The sequence below is a fragment of the Canis lupus genome, chromosome 18, assembly GCF_048164855.1.
Source record: "Canis lupus baileyi chromosome 18, mCanLup2.hap1, whole genome shotgun sequence".
Classification (NCBI taxonomy): Eukaryota; Metazoa; Chordata; class Mammalia; order Carnivora; family Canidae; genus Canis; species Canis lupus.
This window is the reverse complement of record NC_132855.1, coordinates 58,726,994-58,738,728: the sequence shown is the minus strand read 5'-3', so window position 1 is coordinate 58,738,728 and position 11,735 is coordinate 58,726,994. Positions and strand designations below refer to the sequence as shown.

General features: G+C 44.7%; 1 long non-coding RNA gene across 1 annotated transcript; it reads right to left on the bottom strand.

Moving 5' to 3' along the window:
- Positions 1 to 209: 209 nt before the first annotated feature.
- LOC140609310 (uncharacterized) lies at positions 210 to 10,954 on the bottom strand. The gene is made up of 3 exons (XR_012011198.1): positions 6,975 to 10,954; positions 1,943 to 5,859; positions 210 to 1,855 (listed from the first exon to the last, which is right to left on the bottom strand). It is a non-coding gene; the product is annotated as an uncharacterized lncRNA (long non-coding RNA).
- Between the last annotated feature and the right edge of the window lie 781 nt (positions 10,955 to 11,735).

Below are 11,735 nucleotides of genomic sequence, written 5' to 3'. Positions count from 1 at the left end.
TTCCTTTTTTGTTTTATTTAGGCCATTTATTCCTTCATTTTTTTAAATAATAAATTTATTTTTGATTGGTGTTCAATTTGCAAACATACAGAATAACACCCAGTGCTCATCCCGTCAAGTGCCCCCGTCAATGCCCGTCACCCATTCACCCCCACCCCCCACCCCCCTCGCCCTCCTCCCCTTCCACCACCCCTAGTTTGTTTCCCAGAGTTAGGAGTCTTTATGTTCTGTCTCCCTTTCTGATATTTCCCACACATTTCTTCTCCCTTCCCTTCTATTCCCTTTCACTATTATTTATATTCCCCAAATGAATGAGACCATATAATGTCTGTCCTTCTCTGATTGACGTACTTCACTCAGCATAATACCCTCCAGTTCCAACCACGTGGAAGCAAATGGTGGGTATTTGTCATTTCTAATGGCTGAGGAATATTCCATTGTATACATAAACCACATCTTCTTTATCCATTCCTCTTTCAATGGACACTGAGGCTCCTTCCACAGTTTGGCTGTTGTGGACTTTGCTGCTACAAATATCGGTGTGCAGGTGTCTCAGCATTTCATTGCATCTGTATCTTTGGGGTAAAACCCCAGCAGTGCAATTGCTGGGTCGTAGGGCAGGTCTATTTTTAACTCTTTGACGAACCTCCACACAGTTTTCCAGAGTGGCTGCACCAGTTCACATTCCCACCAACAGTGTAAGAGGGTTCCCTTTTCTCCGCATCCTCTCCAACCTTTGTGGTTTCCTGCCTTGTTAATTTTCCCCATTCTCACTGGTGTGAGGTGGTATCTCATGGTGGTTTTGATTTGTAATTCCCTGATGGCCAGGGATGCAGAGCATTTTCTCATGTGCCTGTTGGCCATGTCTATGTGTTCCTCTGTGAGATTTCTCTTCATGTCTTTCGCCCATTTCATTATCGGATAGTTTGTTTCTTTGCTGTTGAGTTTAATAAGTTCTTGATAGATCTTGGAAACTAGCCCTTTATCTGATACGTCATTTGCAAAAATCTTCTCCCATTCTGTAGGTTGTCTTTGAGTTTTGTTGACTGTATCCTTTGCTGTGCAGAAGCTTCTTATCTTGATGAAGTCCCAATAATTCATTTTTGCTTTTGTTTCTTTTGCCTTCGTGGATGTATCTTGCAAGAAGTTACTGTGGCCGAGTTCAAAAAGGGTGTTGCCTGTGTTCTCCTCTAGGATATTGATGGAATCTTGTCTCACATTTAGATCTTTCATCCATTTTGAGTTTATCTTTGTGTATGGTGCAAGAGAGTGGTCTAGTTTCATTCTTCTGCATGTGGATGTCCAATTTTCCCAGCTCCATTTATTGAAGAGCCTGTCTTTTTCAGTGGGTAGTCTTTTCTCCTTTATCGAATATTAGTTGACCGTAAAGTTGAGGGTCCACTTCTGGATTCTCTATTCTTTCCATTGATCGGGTTTTTTTGCCCGCCCCTTTTTTTCTTTTATTCTATTCTCTTTTTTTCCCTTTTCTTTTTTTTAATTCTTTTTTCTTCTTTGTTTTTCTTTTCTCCTTTCTCTTCTCTGTTTTTCTCCTTTTCCCAATACAACTAGTTTTTGGCCATTTTGCACTGAGTAAAATGACTAGAAGGAAAAACTCACCTCAGAAACAGAATCAGAAACAGCTCTCTCTCCCACAGATTTACAAAATTTGAATTACAATTCAATGTCAGAAAGCCAATTCAGAAGCACAATTATAAAGCTACTGGTGGCTCTTGAAAGATGCATGAAGGATTCAAGAGACTCCATGACTGCAGAATTTAGATCTAATCAGGCTGAAATTAAAAATCAATGAAACGAGTCAGTGACATAGAAGATAAGTTGATGGGAAGGAGGGAAACTGCGGAAAAAAGAGAAAATGAAAAAAGATCATGAGGAGAGGTTAAGGCAAAAAATAACAGCCTCAGAAACAAAAATTTACATTTACCTGGTGTTACTGAGGGTACCAAAAGGGACAGAGGTCTAGAATATGTATTTGAAGAAATCATAGCTGCAAACTTTCCTAAATTGGGGAGGGAAACAGGCATTCAGATACAGGAAATAGATAGTTCCCACCCAATATCAATGATCTATATTCTGCAGGCATGAAGTCTCTTGCATCCTTCATGCTTTTTTTCCAGAGCCACCAGTAGCTTTATTTTTGTGCTTCTGCATTGGCATTCTGACATCGAAGTGTTACCCAATTTCTGTAATTCTGTGGGAGAGAGGACTGTTTCTGATCGTTTCTTTGGGGTGAGTTTTTCCTTCAAGGGGCTTTGCTCAGTGCATGGTGGCTAAAAACAAATTGTACTGGTAAAGGAAGGAAAAAAAGAAAAAAGAAATATTTCAAAATTAAAAAAAAAATAACAAGGAGGGATAGCCTCTGATTCTATATAGTGTAAGTCCCTCGACTTCCCCTGGAGCTTTCCAGTGCTGCTTGGTCAAGAACTTGCTCTTCCTGTTTCCTTCCAGGTGATCTTCTGGGGGAGGGGCCTTCTTTTCTGATTGTCAGGTGTGTGCCCCGGGGGAGCTGCCCCGTCCCCTGCCAGGGGCACGGCTACCTAGGAGCTGTTTATACTGTGAGACCCATGTTCCCTGGTGGCCCGGCTCTGTCCCAGGCACACTGTGACCTAGGGAGGAACAACAACACTGGTGGCGGCCAGCTCTTCAGCCCTAGAGTCAGCTCCTGCAGTAACTCCTGCAGACCCCAGTCCATGGGAGCCTGGATCCTGCGGGTGTGGGGGGCACTGACCTGCACAGCTCGGGGGTGCCCGGTGGCAGGAGTGTCCTCGCTGTCCTGTGTCCTCCCGGCCCCCGCATATCCCAAGGGCATCACTGGATCCTTGCTGTGTCCCCCAGCCCTGGGATCCGGGGCCTGCGCCTTGGAATCGCTCTCCTGTGGCCGCCCATTCCCCTCCTAGCCAATCCTCTGCCGTAGCCGCCTCCTGAGATGTTCCCGGGGCCCGCTGGGTGCCCGCTCCAGCGCTTTTCGGAGCTCTGTCCACGGTCTGTGGACCTCTCCCCATTTCCTATGTTCGTGACCCCGGGAACCTGGAGGGCTCTCCTGCCCCTCCTGGGATCCTGCCTGAGTTCCCTGTGAGTGCCTTTCCATCCGGGAAGGTTGGTCAAGTTCCTGATTCTCCTGGTCTGGGCTTTCCCGTCCTGGAGTCTCTCCTGCCTGGTCTCACCTGGCTCCTCGTGGAGGCTCTCCCCCACTGGAGTCTACTTATTTATTTTTCCATGTTCCTACCTTGAGAGAAGCGCAAACTCTTGTCACTTTAGCCTTCCAGCTATTCTCTCTTTAAATCAGAGGGCGAATTCGTCGGGTTTCAGGATGATTTGAAAGTTATCTAGGTAAGTTGATGAGGACAGGTGATTTCCAAATCCTACTCTTCCCCCATCTTGCCGACAGCCTTGTCTCTCATTATTTTGACTTCGTTTTCCCATTGAATTTACACAAATATTTTATTCTTACTTTTACTTTTTAAAAATTTGAATTCAATCACCCATTAGAAACGACAAATACCTATCATTTGCTTCAACGTGGTTGTAACTGGAGGGTATTATGCCTAGTGAAATAGGTCAATCAGATAAGGACAAACATATGATCTCCTTCATTTGGGGAATATAAAACATAGTGAAAGGGAATAAAGCGGAAATGAGATAAAAATCAGTCAGAAAAATCATAAAGGGAAACAGAACATGAGAGACTCCAAACTCTGGGAAACGAAATAGGGGTAGTAGAAAGGGAGGTGGGCGTGGGGTGGGGGTCACTGGGTGATGGGCACTGAGAAGGGCACTTGATGGGATAAGCACTGGGTGTTATTCTATATGTTGGCAAATTGAACACCAATAAAAAATAAATTTAAGAAAAATTAAAAATAAAAGATTCAGCTGTAGTGCCATCTAGGTGGCAATTCCTTACAGGGTAGGACAAGGTTCTCCAGAGGGCAGATATATTCCAAGTCAGCTTCTAATGAATGACGTCGTTTCTCCCATAGCTCACATTCACAGGTGCAGGAATAGAGGACTAAAACTGGAAGTGGTATTACTCACTATAACCTGTCACGATCTACTTGCAAAATGTTTACTTTCTTTCCCACGATTTATTATTCTGGTGGCCTAGAGGTCTCAGGTTCAAAGAGAGACACAAAAACAATCCCACTGATCTGGAAATTGAAACTGGTGCCTGGGCACTTTGACCTCTGCAGGCCCCTGAATCAATAGGCAAGGGAGGACGTTACTATGCTGGTGGGTGATTAATCCCAAATATCTGGTAGAAATTGGATTAACTCCATAATGGAGGTTAAGAAGAGCATGTGTGAAAATTATAGGATCACTAAAGACATCTTTTAATATTACCTTTATGTTTTCATTTTCATTTCCTTCCATGTATTTTTTAATTTACACTTCAATTTCCTGAGTAACCCATTCATTATGAACAGTAGGATATTCTTTAACCCCCATGCATTAGTGGCATTTCCAATTTTTTTTCTTGTGGTTGACCTTAAGTTTCATGTCATTGTGGTTGGAAAATATGCATTTTATAGTCTTCATCTTTTTGTACTTGTTAAGGTCTGATTTGTGACCTGGTATGTGATCTATGCTGGAAAATGTTTCATATGCACTCAAAAAGCCTGTGTATTCTTCTGTTTTAGGATGAAATGTTCTGAATATGTTTGTTAAGTTAGAAAAGAAAGAAAAGAAAAGAAAAGAAAAGAAAAGAAAAGAAAAGAAAAGAAAGAAAAGAAAAGAAAAGAAGTGACAAAGACTACATGCTTCAATGTGGATGGAACGGGAGGGTATAATGCTGAGGGAAAATAGTCAATTGGAGAAGGGCAATGATTATGTGGTCTCATTCATTTGGGATAATAAAAAATAGTGAAAGGGAATAAAGTGAAATGGAGAGAAAATGAATGAAAATATCAGTTGAGGATGACAGAATATGAGATACTCCTATATCTTGGAAACGAACGAGGGGTACTGGAAATGGAGTTGCCTGGCTCGTTGGAGTGACTGGATGATGTGCGCTGAGGGGGGCACTTGACGTGATGAGCCATGGTTGATAATGCTATATGTTGGCAAATTGAACTCTTCTCATTTAGGTCCCAAAATATATCGTGCCAGCCATTTCTGGCCATCCAGTTCACTGTGGAGAGGTCTGCTGTTAACCTACTACTTCTTCCCATAAAGTTTAGGGATCCCTTGTATCTTGCTGCTTTGAGGATCTTCTCTTTAACTTTGGAATTTGGAAGTTTCACCACGAAATACCAGGGTGTTGAATGGTTTTTATTGTTTTTAGGGAGGTTTTTATTGTTTTAGGAATCTGCATGCCTGATTCCTTCCCCATGTTAGGGAAGTTCTCAGCTATGATTTCTTCAAATACACTTTCTGTTCCTCTGTTCCTTTCGGCATCCTCTGGAACCCCCCTTAAACGTGGATTTTTCCTTCTTAGGCTGTCATTTATTTCCCTTAACCTTTCCTCATGGTCTTTTGTTTTTCTCTCTTTTCCTCTGCTTCCTCCCTTGCCATCAACCTGTCTTCTATGTCACTCACTCATTCTTCCAGCTCCTTAACCCTCGTCATTAGGACTTCTAGTTTGGATTGCATCTCATTCAATTGATTTTTAATTTCTGCCTGATTAGATCTAAATTCTGCAGTCATGAAGTCTCTTGAGTCTTTTACATTTTTTTTCTAGAGCCACCAGTAGCTTTATAATAGTGCTTCTGAACTGACTTTCTGACATTGAATTGTAATCCAAATTTTGTAACTCTGTGGGAGCGAGGACTGTTTCTGGTTCTTTCTTTTGAGGTGAGGTTTTCCTTCTAGTCATTTTGCTCAGTGCAGAGTTGTCAAAAACAATTTCTATTGGGGAAAGGAGAAAAAGAGATAAAAGAAGGAAAGAAAAAGAAAAAAACTAAAAAAAAACTTAAAAAAGAAGAGAAAAAAGTCAAAAAGAAGAAGAAAAAAGAAAAAGAAAAAAACGGGGAAGGAGCAAACAAATCAAAAAACAAAACAAAAAAAAAAATAAGGGGGAGTACACTCTGATTCTGTATACTGTAAATTCCTCGACTTCCCCTGGAACTTTCCAGCGCTGGTTGGTCAATAATTTGTTTTTTCCCTGTCCATCTAGCTAGTCTTCTGGGGGAGGGGCCTGCTGTTCTGATTTTCAGGTGTTAGCACTTGAGGGAGCTGCTCAGCCCCCTGCCTGTTTCAGGGCTCAGTGAAAGATGTTGAAGCTGTTTATATGGTGAGGCCACTGTGAGGCTCAGTGGGGGTTGTTTACCCCGTGAGGCCCCAGGAGGAACAACCGCAGTGTCGGGGCCAGCTCTGGAGCCCTGGAGTCAGCCCCCGCAGGAACTCCGGAGCTCTCCGTCTGCAGGGCCTGGAGGCTCCAGGGCGGGGCCGCTGATCTGCTCAGCTCGGGGCAGGAGCGTCCTTGCTGTCCTGGGCCCTCCCAGCCTCTGCCTGTCCCGGGGGGAGGCTGGATCCTGGGCTGTGCCCGGCGCCCTGTGCTCCTGGGACTGCGCTGTTGGATTCGCGCTCCCGCCCCGCAGCCCCCTCCGCGGAGCCGCCCCCGAGCCCCCCCGAGCTGCTCCCGCCCTGCAGCCCCCTCTGCGGAGCCGCCTCTGAGCCCCCCACCAGCTGCTCCCGCCCCGCAGCCCCCTCCGCGGAGCCGCCGCCCGAGCCCCTCCAAGCTGCTCCGGGTCCCGCCGTGCTCGCTGCAGCCCTTAGGGAGCTCGGCGCACGCTGCCCGGGGCGCAGGTGTCTGTTAGTGTCCCAGGGAGGCTGAGGGCATCCCCGCCCCTCCTGGGGTCCTGCTCCAACTCCCGGGAAGATTGATGAAACCCCTGCTTCTCCAGGATGGGGCTTTCCTGTCCTTGGGACGCTCGCCGTGGCCCTAGCCCAGCTCCTCGTGGGGCCCCTCCCACTTGGATGCCTTTTGTTTTTTTATTTCTTCCCCTGCCCCCTCTTCCTACCGTGATAGAAGCATGAACTCTTCTCACTGTAGCATTCCAGCTTTTCTCTCTTTAAATCTCAGGCTGAATTTGTAGTTTTTCAGGAGGATTTAAAAGTTATTTAGGTAATTTTGTGGGGACAGGTGACTTGGGGACCCTAGGCTTCTGTCATCTTGTCCCCTCCTACTCTGTTTTCCGTTTAAAATTGTCTCTAGGGAACGATATCAGGAGGGTCAAGAAGAAAGCCATCTGACATTGGCCACCTGAGCAGCATGGTGATTGGCCACCTGAACCAGGCCCCTCCGGGAGCGTGGGTGATTGGCTGCGGCATGGCGGTGACATCACAGAGGGGCACTCTGATGCACCTGGGTTGATATAAAAGCATGACAACCGCGCAGGTGCCCGTGACAACACAGATGGAACTTCAGCCACAGATCTTCCTGCTCTCCCTCAGCTTGTCTGCCCTGCTTTCTGCCCATGCCCATGGCAAGCCCCGGGACCACCCTCCTGCCCTAGTCCTTTCGCCAAGACTTTGGGCTCCACCTGCATGTTTGCACATCCATTCATCCCCTCATTGTGGGTTTGTTTTGATTTGTATTTTCCTGATAATGAATGAAGGGGAGCATTATTTCTTGTGTTTGTTGGCCACGTGTAGGTTTTCTTTGGAGAAATGTCTGTTCATGTCTTATGCCCATTTCATCACTTGATTACTTGTTTTCGGTGTTGAGTTCCATACGTTCTTTGTAGATCTTTGATACTAGCCTTTTATCTATTCTGTCATTTGCAAATGCCTTCTCCCGTTTTGTAGGTTGTTTCTTAGTTTTATGGACTGCTACCTTTGCTTTTTATCTTCATGGCATCCCAATAGTTTAGTTTTGCTTTTGTTTCCCTTGCCTTCACAGACATGTCTTGCATAAGTTGCTATGGCCAAGGTCAAAGAGGTTGCTGCCTGTGGTTTCCTGTAGGATTGTGATGAATTGCTATTTCACCTTTAGGTCTTTCATCCATTTTGAGTTTATCTTTGTGTGTGGTGTAAGAGAATGGTCCAGGTACGTTCTTCTGCATGTGGCTGTCCAATTTGTTGAAGAGACTGTCGTTTTTCCAGCAGATATTCTTTTCTGCTTTGTCAAAGATTACTTGACCATAGAGTTGAGGGTCCATTTCTGGGTTCTCTATTCCGTTCCTCGATCAATGTGTCTGTTTTAGTGCCAGTACGATAACATTTTGATGATGACAGCTTTGTCTATGACATGCAGAAAAAGCCTTAGACAAAATACAGCCTGAAGTCCAGAGATTGTGATAGAACCAGCTTTTGATTTCTTTTTCAACATTCCTATGGCTAATTGGGGTCTTTTCCGGTTCCATCCAAAACTTAGAAATATTCGTTTCTGCTCTGTGGAAAATGTCTATGGTATTTTGATAGGGACTACTTCTAAAGTGAACATGGCCCTGGGTAGCATGGACATTTTCACAATATTGATTGTTCGAATACATGAACATGGAATGTTAATGCATCTGTTTGCTCTTCCACAATTTCTTTCATAGGTGTTCTGTAGTTTTTAGTTACAGATCCTTTACTTCTTTCATTATGTTTATTCCTAGGTATTTTATGTTTTCTGGTGCAATTTTAAGTAGGATCAACCCTTAATTTCTCTTTCTTCTCTATCATGTTTAGTGTCTATAAATACAACTGATTTCTGTTCATTGATTTTTTTATCCTGCCACATTGCTGATTTACTGTACATGCCCTAGCAAATTTGGAAACTCTTGTGTTTTCCACATAAAGTGTCGTGTCATCTGAGACAAGTGGGATTTTGACTTCTTTGCCAGTTTGAATGGCTTTTATTTCTTTTTATTTTCTGATTGATGAGACTAGTAATTCTATTACTCTGTTGAAGAATGGTGGTTAGAGTGGGCATTCTTGTTGTGTTCCTCACCTTAGGGAGAAGGCTGTCAGTTTTTCCCATTGTGCATGATATTACCATGGGTTTCGTAGATGGCTTTTATGCTGTTAGGTCTATTCCCCCAATCACTACCCTGTGGAGAGTTTTAATCAAGAAAAGGATGTTGCATTTTGTCTAAGGTTTTTTTCTGCATCAATTGAGAAGATCATAAGAGTCAGGCCCTTTCCTTTATTAATGTGATCTATCACCCTGATTGTCTTACAAATGTTGAACCACCCTTGCAGTCCAGGATTCAATCCCACATGGTCATGGTGAATAATCCTTTTGATGTACTGTTGGATTCCCTTAGTTAGTATATTGGTGATTTGGCATCCATGTTCATCAGGTATATTGGTCTGTAGTTCTCCTGTTTGCTGGGATCTTTGTCTTTGGGATCAAGGTAATGCTGACTTCATAGAATGAGTTTGGAAGTTTTCCTTGCATTTCCTTGCTCTATTTGAAAGAGCTTCAATAGCTTAAGTATTACTTCTTATTCAAACGTTTGGTTGAATTCTCTGGGAGGCATTCAGCCCTGGACTCTAGGTTTCTGGGAAGATATTGATGACTGCTTCAATTACGTTACTAGTTATGGTTCTGTTCAGGCTTTCAATTTCTTCCTGTATCCGTTCTCATAGTTTATAAACTTCCAGAAAAGCATCCATTTTTTTCCAGATTGCCTAATTTGGCGGCAATTAATTGCTCACAAAATTCTTTATAATTGTTTGCATTTATTTGGAGTTGGTCGTGATCCACCAATTTCATTTATGATTTTATTTGTTGGGATTCTTTATCTTTTCGTTGATGAGTCCTACGAGAGTTTTCTCAATCTCATGAATTCTTCCTAAGCAGAGGCCGACTTGCCCTAGTGCTGAGATACGCTGTGAGTCCAGGGGTCCAATGGCACATGGTGAGCCTGCTATCCGGGGCCCTGATTTGCCTAGCCATTTCTGCAATGTGTAACCCCAAGTCCAAATCACAAGGGGAGCCCACTTACCAGGGACCTAAGTGAGTACAGCTGAGCTGTGATGTTGGTCTCCAGGTCCAAGGCACATGCTGATCCCACTGTGCAGGTGCCTCATTTTCCCAATGATGAGCTGGGATGCAGGGATCATGATTTGGAGACACTCAGGAAACCCAATGTTCCCATGGCCCCCTTGCCTTATACTTCGCTAAGCTAGAGAGCTGGTGCTATGAAAGTTCATTGTCCATCCAGTGTCTGGGTGACTCAGAAGCCTGGGAGCTTGTGGGTTCAGAGGGTTCCCAGTCTGAGGGCTCCTGGTAGGTGCCCTGTTCTGCAGACTGAATTTCTCAGTGTCCTGCTGTGTTCGTGGGTTTGTGGTCTGTGGGCTCCTGGTCAGCCAGGGATCTGGAGGATGCATTTGACCACTACTGAGCTGGGGCAGGCAGCTCGTGGTCTGAAGGCCCGTGTTCCAATGTCCCCCGCTGTTTCCAGTGATGTGGTGACACCTTCTCCTAGGACTTACTTGTTTCTTAAAATCTCCTCTCTGCCAGGTGCTTGAGGCACTGCAGACATTGTACACATGGGAGTGGAGTGGAGGTTTAGGGCATTAATCTGCCCTGTGCTGAGCTAGGTTGGAGAGCTCCAGAGAAGCAGTGAGTGCCATGGGTTCCTCAGGATGGGGACTCACAACTTTCCTGTGTTGAGCCCAGTGTTGACCCCAGAGGTGTGGGAGAGGCTTGTCCCCTCTGCCTGAGTATCCATGGTATCGATTCCCAGTGTCCCACTCCCATAGGCCACATGGGAATATGTCCATGAGCAGCCAGGCCAACCTCACAGTTGCAAATGGAACCAGGAGTTGCCTTCTCTGGGTTTGTGGACTCTCAGGAATGCAGAGGGGGATGAAGAGATATGCAGGGGGAGTCCAAAGAGTTGGCGAGAGGCCTGGGTCAGAAGGGGTGCAAACGGGGCTTGCCATGAGCAGGGGCAGAAAACAGGGCAGAGAACCTGAGGGAGAGAAGGGAGATCTGTGTCTGAAGTGCCTTCTCTGTTGTCACAGGGGCCTGTGCAATTGCCATGCTTTTATGTCAACCCAGGTACATCAGAATGCCTTTCTGTGATGTCACTGCCATGCCCCGGCCCATCATGCAGGCTCTCGGGTTGGCCTGTTTCAGGTGGCCAATCACCATGCAGCTCAGGTGGCCAATGTCAGATGACTTTCTCATTGACCCTCCTGATATCGTTGCCTAGAAACCATGCTTAAACAGAAAAGAGAGTAGGAGGGGGCAAGATGATGGAAGACCAGGGTATCCAAGTCAAATGTCCCCACCCAATTACCTGGATAACTTTCAAATCATCCTGAAAACCTAGGAATTCGGCCTGAGATTTATAGAGAGAACAGCTGGTTCATGCTTCTATCAAGTACAACTTGTTTTTGTCCACTCTGCACTGAGCAAAATGACTAGAAGGAAAACCTCTCCTCAAAAGAAAGAATCAGAAATAGTCCTCTCTCCCACAGAGTTACAAAATCTGGATTACAATTCAATGTCAGAAAGCTAATTCAGAAGCACTATTATACAGCTACTGGTGGCTCTAGAAAAAAGCATAAAGCACTCAAGAGACTTCATGACTGCAGAATTTAGATCTAATCAAGCCGAAATTAAAAATCAATTAAATGAGATGCAATCCAAACCAGAGGTCCTTACGATGAGGGTTAACAGGGTAGAAGAACGAATGAGTGACATATAAGACCTGTTGATGGCAAGGAGGGAAACTGAGAAATAAATAGAAAAGCGATTAAAAGATCATGAGGATAGCTTAATGGAAATAAATGACAGCCTCAGAAGGGAAAATCTACGTTTACCTGGGGCTCCCGAGTGT